At 40.2% G+C, this 9,289-nt stretch overlaps 2 non-coding genes and 1 pseudogene across 2 annotated transcripts; 2 read left to right on the forward strand and 1 right to left on the reverse strand.

Moving 5' to 3' along the window:
• Positions 1 to 8,041: 8,041 nt before the first annotated feature.
• On the forward strand, positions 8,042 to 8,147 carry LOC134863939 (U6 spliceosomal RNA). The gene has a single exon (XR_010165754.1). It is a non-coding gene; the product is annotated as a U6 spliceosomal RNA (small nuclear RNA).
• Positions 8,148 to 8,519: 372 nt separating this feature from the next.
• Positions 8,520 to 8,635, forward strand: LOC134863937 (U5 spliceosomal RNA). Its single transcript, XR_010165753.1, has one exon. It is a non-coding gene; the product is annotated as a U5 spliceosomal RNA (small nuclear RNA).
• Positions 8,636 to 8,973: 338 nt separating this feature from the next.
• On the reverse strand, positions 8,974 to 9,148 carry LOC134863953 (U1 spliceosomal RNA; annotated as a pseudogene).
• Between the last annotated feature and the right edge of the window lie 141 nt (positions 9,149 to 9,289).

Consider the following 9,289-nt stretch of genomic DNA (forward strand, 5'->3'; position numbering starts at 1 on the left):
GATGAAAACTGCAATGTAACTTCACCCTTCCCCGGGCATTATTCACCGGTGAGGTTTAGTATTTAAATGAATGGCAAAATAAAAACTGGTGTCCGGTTATAATCAAGGGCAAGACTTTGCTCTTGACTGTTGGTTTTATTTGTATCTCATGCTGTTAAAGCTCGCTTAAAGACTGAATTAACTTTTAACACACATCTGTCTGAGTCTAAGAATCACCATGTGGTCCGTTGTTTGGAAAGGTTACAATTAAATATGAATGTTGCAACTACGCGCAGACGAGCATTTACCCCTTTTCAGCAGTTTCCGTAGTGTAGTGGTTCGAATCCCTCCTGACCCAATCAGAACTCTCAGTATTTGGTTGTCAAAATGGTGCTACATCATGTGTACATCATACACAACAACTACAGTGGGGCAAAAAAGTATTTAGTCAGCCACCAATTGTGCAAGTTCTCCCATTTAAAAAGATGAGAGATGCCTGTAATTTTTATCATAGGTATACCTCAACTATGAGAGACAGAATGAGAAAAAAAAATCCAGGAAATCACATTGTAGGATTTTTAATGAATTAATTGGTAAATTCCTCGGTAAAATAAGTATTTGGTCACCTACAAACAAGCAAGATTTCTGGCTCTCACAGACCTGTAACTTCTTCTTTAAGAGGCTCCTCTGTCCTCCACTCGTTACCTGTATTAATGGCACCTTTTTGAACTCGTTATCAGTATAAAAGACACCTGTCCACAACCTCAAACAGTCATACTCCAAACTCCACTATGGCCAATTCCAAAGAGCTGTCAAAGGACACCAGAGACAAAATTGTAGACCTGCACCAGGCTGGGAAAACTGAATCTGCAATAGGTAAGCAGCTTGGTGTGAAGAAATCAACTGTGGGAGCAATTATTAGAAAATGGAAGACATACAAGACCACTGCTAATCTCCCTCAATCTGGGGCTCCACGCAAGATCTCACCCCGTGGGGTCAAAATGATCACAAGAACGGTGAGCAAAAATCCCAGAACCACACGGGGGGACCTAGTGAATGACCTGCAGAGAGCTGGGACCAAAGTAACAGAGGCTACCATCAGTAACACACTACGCCGCCAGGGACCTAAATCCTGCAGTTCCAGACGTGTCCCCCTGCTTAAGCCAGTACATGTCCAGGCCCATCTGAAGTTTGCTAGAGGGCATTTGGATGATCCAGAAGAGGATTGGGAGAATGTCATATGGTCAGATGAAACCAAAATAGAACTTTTTGGTAAAAACTCAACTTGTCGCGTTTGGAGGAGAAAGAATGCAGAGTTGCATCCAAAGAACACCATACCTACTGTGAAGCATGGGGGTGGAAACATCATGCTTTGGGGCTGTTTTTCTGCAAAGGGACCAGGACCACTGATCCGTGTAAAGGAAAGAATGAATGGGGCCATGTATCGTGAGATTTTGAGTGAAAACCTCCTTCCATCAGCAAGGGCACTGAAGATGAAGCGTGGCTGGGTCTTTCAGCATGACAATGATCCCAAACACACCGCCAGGGCAACGAAGGAGTGGCTTCCTAAGAAGCATTTCAAGGTCCTGGAGTGGCCTAGCCAATCTCCAGATCTCAACCCCATAGAAAATCTTTGGAGGGAGTTGAAAGTCCGTGTTGCCCAGTGACAGCCCCAAAACATCACTGCTTTAGAGGAGATCTGCATGGAGGAATGGGCCAAAATACCAGCAACAGTGTGTGGAAACCTTGTGAAGACTTACAGAAAACGTTTGACCTCTGTCATTGCCAACAAAGGGTATATAACAAAGTATTGAGATGAACTTTTGTTATTGACCAAATACTTATTTTCCACAATAATTTGAAAATTAATTCTTTTAAAATCCTACAATGTGATTTCCTGGATTTTCTTTTCTCATTCTGTCTCTCATAGTTGAGGTATACCTATGATGAAAATTACAGGCCTCTCTCATCTTTTTAAATGGGAGAACTTGCACAATTGGTGGCTGACTAAATACTTTTTTGCCCCACTGTACATTTACTTATAAACCGTTTTAAATTGGAGTTTAATCACAGATATTTGGACAGACTATGTGTTTCTTTTAGGATTATAACACCTTTTAACTTAAAGGTTAGAAATGAATTCTTGAATTCTTAAAATCATTAATAACATAAGAAAGTAATTTGAAATGTTTATGGTAGTGTTATTGATATTAAATATTTACAAAAGCTGTTGCTTGTACAGAAAGTGTACAGCAGAGTATCTGAAAATATATGCTTATTTCATTTGATATCAACATTCTATCAAGAAAAGACAGCCACAGTGTTGCTTTCAAGACAATTTATTACAAAACAGCTGAAACATGAAGAGTTAAGACACACAATTAAAATTTCATAGATTTTATATATAACAAAAATGAACAATAAATAAACAATACAGATTACTTGAAATACAAAGTGTATGCATACACATGTTTAAAATGTTAATGTGAAGCAATTATGCACCAAAACTCAGCTTCAGTAATGTTGTGATTGCAGTTAACTACATCATGTGTTCTGCACTGTACCATACTAAGTATTGTTTTATATTTAAACCTAAAATGTGTCTCTCTCAAGTAGCATATTTTAATTTAGCATAATGTTTTTATTGTTTCAGATTGGTTTTATCTCAACACCATCCCTTTACCTGGCATTTCTGTCTCCATATGCTGTTAGCTGATAGTTTATATGTCACATTTAATTCATATCTTAGTATTACATACCCCCTATTTTTCCTGTTTCTACTTTTGCCATCATCTGTATTATTTAGTCCTTTAGCTGCTTGACACGACTGAATTTACCAGCTGAGGATAAAGGATTATCTTGCCCTGAGAGATGGAACGACAATGAAGACAGTGCTTGGTGTAATTGTTTCTCTTCTACTCTAGGATTGTGGGCTCTGGGGAAGCTGAACGTACTTTCGCTACTGAAAATGTACTTTGCACAAAGTATTTTTTGCACTAAAGTACTACTTGCACTACCATCAAACTGTGTTGTATGTGTCTAACATATGTACAGTGGGGCAAACAAGTATTTAGTCAGCCACCAATTGTGCAAGTTCTCCCATTTAAAAAGATGAGAGAGGCCTGTAATTTTTATCATAGGTACACTTCAACTATGAGAGACAGAATGAGAAAAGAAAATCCAGAAAATCACATTGTAGGATTTTTAAAGAATTTATTTTCAGATTATTGTGGAAAATAAGTATTTGGTCAATAACAAAAGTTCATCTCAATACTTTGTTATATACCCTTTGTTGGCAATGACAGAGTTCAAACGTTTTCTGTAAGTCTTCACAAGGTTTTCACACACTGTTGCTGGTATTTTGGCCCATTCCTCCATGCAGATCTCTTCTAAAGCAGTGATGTTTTGGGGCTGTCGCTGGGCAACACGGACTTTCAACTCCCTCCAAAGATTTTCTATGGGGTTGAGATCTGGAGACTGGCTAGGCCACTCCAGGACCTTGAAATGCTTCTTACGAAGCCACTCCTTCGTTGCCCTGGCGATGTGTTTGGGATCATTGTCATGCTGAAAGACCCAGCCACGCTTCATCTTCAGTGCCCTTGCTGATGGAAGGAGGTTTTCACTCAAAATCTCACGATACATGGCCCCATTCATTCTTTCCTTTACACGGATCAGTCGTCCTGGTCCCTTTGCAGAAAAACAGCCCCAAAGCATGATGTTTCCACCCCCATGCTTCACAGTAGGTATGGTGTTCTTTGGATGCAACTCTGCATTCTTTCTCCTCCAAACACCACAAGTTGAGTTTTTACCAAAAAGTTCTATTTTGGTTTCATCTGACCATATGACATTCTCCCAATCCTCTTCTGGATCATCCAAATGCCCTCTAGCAAACTTCAGACGGGCCTGGACATGTACTGGCTTAAGCAGGGGGACACGTCTGGAACTGCAGGATTTAAGTCCCTGGCGGCGTAGTGTGTTACTGATGGTAGCCTCTGTTACTTTGGTCCCAGCTCTCTGCAGGTCATTCACTAGGTCCCCCCGTGTGGTTCTGGGATTTTTGCTCACCGTTCTTGTGATCATTTTGACCCCATGGGGTGAGATCTTGCGTGGAGCCTCAGATGGAGGGAGATTAGCAGTGGTCTTGTATGTCTTCCATTTTCTAATAATTGCTCCCACAGTTGATTTCTTCACACCAAGCTGCTTAGCTATTGCAGATTCAGTTTTCCCAGCCTGGTGCAGGTCTACAATTTTGTCTCTGGTCTCCTTTGACAGCTCTTTGGTCTTGGCCATGGTGGAGTTTGGAGTATGACTGTTTGAGGTTGTGGACAGGTGTCTTTTATACTGATAACGAGTTCAAAAAGGTGCCATTAATACAGGTAACGAGTGGAGGACAGAGGAGCCTCTTAAAGAAGAAGTTACAGGTCTGTGAGAGCCAGAAATCTTGCTTGTTTGTAGGTAACCAAATACTTATTTTACCGAGGAATTGACCAATTAATTCATTAAAAATCCTACAATGTGATTTCCTGGATTGTTTCCCCCATTCTGTCTCTCATAGTTGAAGTGTACCTATGATGAAAATTACAGGCATCTCTCATCTTTTTAAATGGGAGAACTTGCACAATTGGTGGCTGACTAAATACTTTTTTGCCCCCACTGTATATATTACTTAGTTTTTGTTTTGTATACACTTTTTTCCCACCCTTTTTTTTCTAGGCTCTTATCTTTTTATGTTATATCTACTTTTATATTTTCACTGTGTGTGTGTGTGTGTGTGTGTGTGTGTGTGTGTGTGTGTGTGTGTGTGTGTGTGTGTGTGTGTGTGTGTGTGTGTGTGTGTGTGTGTGTGTGTGTGTGTGTGTGATGTATTTAATTGTGTCCATAATTTCCCCCTGCCATGACTGTCAAAGCAGAACTGAGCAGAAGCAGAATACTCACCCTAAGATGTCTAGAGTTAAGTAATATCACTTTTCCTTCAAGCGTATTTCAGAATAAATGGATTTACTTTCCAAAATGTAAAACATCAACACCATCAACCTCTGTTATGTTAGATAAAGAATGTTCCGTAGTGGTGCCGGAACGGAGCGGAACGCTGCAACGGCACCTTTTCCTACAAGTGAATACATGTAATACGTTTAAACCATAGACTGTATATATCTATATATACAGTCTATGGTTTAAACAACTACAAGGTAAGTTATATTAACATGAACACACAATGCGGCGACATGTAATGATAAGTTATCTGGGCTTTGTCTGACGTGTTTTCGTTTAAGTAAAAGCTATACATTTCTCTGCGTTTCCTTTGTTTATCCGAACGAACGGCTGCATGTAGACGGCACTTGAGGATGAATGAGGTGTTAATGTTATGTCAATTCAACTTTAGCCGCTTAGCCTATAGTTTATCTGGGTTGACGTGTGTGTTATTTTAAAAACAAAATTGTTGATGTGGTGAGGAGAAATTACCGCTAGTCCTAGAGCCGAAATACTCCGTGTGTGTTTGTTTACTTGAACATCTATTAAAATATATCATTTAGTGCTAATACCGTGCATGTTTACCATTCATTCTCTTATTATTTTACAACAGTCCGTGGTTAGATATACACTGAATATACGTTACATTCATGCAATGCAATGGTAAGAAATTGAATACAAATTAATCGTGTTTACTCTTAGTGTTAAGTGTCTGAATTCAGTCTCCATTGTATAAGGTTACTGAACAACACAGCTGGAGACGTGTGTTTGTAGCTGCGTGTTTCACTTTTTAATATTCAAGTACATTTACTGAAGTACTGTGGTACTTTATTACAATGTGTAGATATCCCAATGTTCTTATACTTCTGCTCCACTATATGTCAGAGGGAAAGTTATTTTAAATTGCTATCTGCATATCAGCTTATCAATACAAAATATAATGAATTTATAAAGCATCATGTGTTATTGTGGATTTATGAAGCACAAATCGGCTTGGAAAAGCAGTCTGTCATTAAAAAAAGGGTGTTTCCCACATGTGAACATCATTAACTCATTGATTTATTTTCCTCATTACAATAAAATGCATAACACAATTTTGTTCCCCGCGAGGATGCCTGAGCGATCCAGAGATGAAAGGTGGGATCTTGTACAGGCATGGAGGAACAGTGCAGCTGGACCATGTGCCAGGTGAAGGGGCCAAAGTTCCTGTGTGGATCCCTGTCAGAGGCACATCCCAGCAGGAAGGCTATCACTTTCACCAGGCAGTTTTTAACAAAAAACAGAACGGTTGTACAATAACCATTTATGTGCAATATATAAACATAAATTTGCCACTATTAATAACAGCAATATTTACCTGGCTGCCATATCTCACTACAGGATGTGTATTTTGTAAATTGTGTGTTTTCTTTATCTTAACATTTTTTAACCGCATATTTTCTTTTGTAAAGCTGTCTTTGGCTAAGTTGATGCTGTAGCACATTTAAATGTCCACTCTGTCGGACTAATCAAGGGACTATGATTCTGAATGTATACTATATTTTTTATAACATAATCTGCTTTGAATATTCACTGTTTCTGTTGTTTTTAACATTAAAACAGCAAGGGGTCGCTGTATACTTAAAACCGATGGTGGGTAAAATTTACCCGCTACTAGAATGCATGGATTTTCAAGGTACAATGCTCTTTTATTTATCATGCTGATGTTTTCTGCTTCTCAAATATCTCTAGGCAGTTTTCAAATTGGTTACCAGGGGCTCTTAATTGTGTCCCTTACACCGCACGACAGGGCCCTGGGTGAACCACCTTGGTGTCACCCAGAGGCAAGGGAGTATTTTCAACAGCAGCTGGCCTTTGTTTACCAAAAGAGGCAGAAAGCAATCCACTCATGAACTAGGAGGCCGTTGGAAACACGTTCGGATAAGCACTTCCAAAAGCCACGGCAACCGAACTTGGGAACGGTGTACACTGTTCCCAATGGTCAGATGATACGGATGATTTCATAAATGTCGTTTTGCAAAAAAGTCATCATGGTGACGCTCACGACAAAGCTACTCAGCGCCTGCTTCAAATCATTGAAGGACAACTTCAATCAATGACAATGGCAAAGCGCTCAAACATTGCACTTTTGACAGACCAAGTTTCAGCATTCTAGCACTCTCCCTTGCATGTTTAAATGAAGACCGATTTTTCCTGGTTATAACCCTCATACCTAACCCCTTTGGATTAAATTTCATTCCAGTTTATCCTTATTTATATACTACCCTACCCAGCATTTTCCTACCCTAAACCTAACCTTCTCCTGCATTGTGGAAAAACAAACACTGACGCATCTCAAAACAAAAGTAGAAGGTTTCGATTGACACACGCAAACATTTCCCAGTTTGGGATAAATAAAGTACTTCTGATTTTATCCCAATTCATCCTTACCAATTTACTACCCTACCCATTATTTTCCTACCCTAAAAGTAACCTCCCCCTCCCTGTTCAAATGACCCTCCCTTATTGTAAGTTATTGCTATTTTGGCCCCCTACCTAAACCTACCTTTTGGATTAAATCATATTCCCATTTATCCTTATTCACATATTACCCTACCCTTTCTTATCCTCTCCTAAACCTAACCTTCACATCTTACCCTATTTCCCCCTCCTTACTACAATGTACAAACATGTCTTGACAATATTTTCAGGAAACTTGTGAGTTAAAGTGTAAACATGTAAATATGTCCTGTCTGTATGTGTTCCAGTCTATTCCATTCAAGGCAGATTTTGCACATGCAGAAGAGAGACCTCTTCCTATTCCCTTCTAATGCCTTCCCTTCTATCCCTTGTACTAGGTTTAAAATAATGAAGCTGCAGCTCTGCTACAACATGAAAAAAGACATAAAGCTTCAGCTTTATCCTTCACATTGTTTCTTCTTCTACTCCTGCTTTGTTTCTTTACAAAGCTTCTGTCTGTAGTTTTCCGCCCATTGAAAGCTATTTTAACCCAGTTTCTTGCTCCTTTTTAGCTGTAGCCGTTCTGCTACCGTAAAACAAGGTTGCTCTTGCCCAGAGACCTACCAATACCCCCCAGGTGCAGGGTCATATTGTGTTATTTTGATAACACATATAATAAAATTGGAAGGATACAGAGTAGATCAGCATGGCCCCTGCGCAAGGATGATACGCAAATTCGTGAAGTGTTCCTTATTGCCATATTTGAATGATTTTCCAAGTTTTTATGTGTATTTAGGTGAGACAAAGCCAATGTGGGCACTGGTGGTATTGCAGCTGTTTGTAGCGGTAAAGGGTCACTTTGGAGCCTGGCACGCGGAGTGAGGCTTACTGCGAGGGACAGAGCCACCGAACACACAAGCTATCACAAGGTTACCTTTTAAATGTTTCTTCAACACAATAATCACGGGATTGGACTTGATGCCAAAGCAGCCACAGGTGACAGCCATGGCCTCTGCTAGCAAAGCAATGGGAAAGGGTGTGGCCTGGGATGATGAAAAGCAAATCGAGGCTCACCGCAAGGGTTTGGACCGGGACAAATTCCTGTCTATTCAACGGGAAGAGCTCCTTAATTGCGCTGGTTTCTCTTTAAAGCGTATACGCTTTCCGCATTTTACTAAAGACTTCCGTGGAGGGGAACACCTATGAGTTCAACCTAGTTTTGACAGGCTTTGCCGTTTGGCTGAGCCTTCTGAATGGTGTACCCTTCTCTTGCCATGTTGGAAAACAAACACGTCTCTGAACTATATTAGCTTTTGATTGAGGGCACAGACTGCAGCACATCAGCAGCCGGTGTTTTTTGGACTCAATGGTGACGGATTGAACTGCGCTAACGCTGTTGCCTTGGCTTTGGAGCTTGGCACGCAGAGTGAGGCTCACCGCAAGGGACAGAGATATTTAGAGGCCAAAGACAGGACACTCTCTTGGATGACGTTGGCACCAGAAGCTTTTTCCCAGATCAAAGTAGCCACCTAACACATAAGCTATCACAAGGTGGTTTTTACAATTTTCCTTCAACACAAAAATCAGGGGAGAGCGCGAACGCAGTCCCCCACTACCACAAATTATGCAGTCGAGATTCCCACATTTGGGGAATTCGCAGGGGTCAGCACAGCCGGCGTGCAATGGCCGAGCCTCGCCCTGGGTGAACCAATTTTTCAATTTTCAGACGCTTTTATTGGTTTCAGACAACAAAAAGAAATTACAATCAAAAAAACTATACATTTCATTTTCCCTGTTTAAAAAAAACCAAAACAATACAATTATACCCCTATTACATCAAAATATACATATGTTTTTCCTCAACAACAATGAATGTTTAAAGTGCATCCATCAGTTCTTT

This window comes from Eleginops maclovinus, chromosome 4 (assembly GCF_036324505.1).
Source record: "Eleginops maclovinus isolate JMC-PN-2008 ecotype Puerto Natales chromosome 4, JC_Emac_rtc_rv5, whole genome shotgun sequence".
Classification (NCBI taxonomy): domain Eukaryota; kingdom Metazoa; phylum Chordata; class Actinopteri; order Perciformes; family Eleginopidae; genus Eleginops; species Eleginops maclovinus.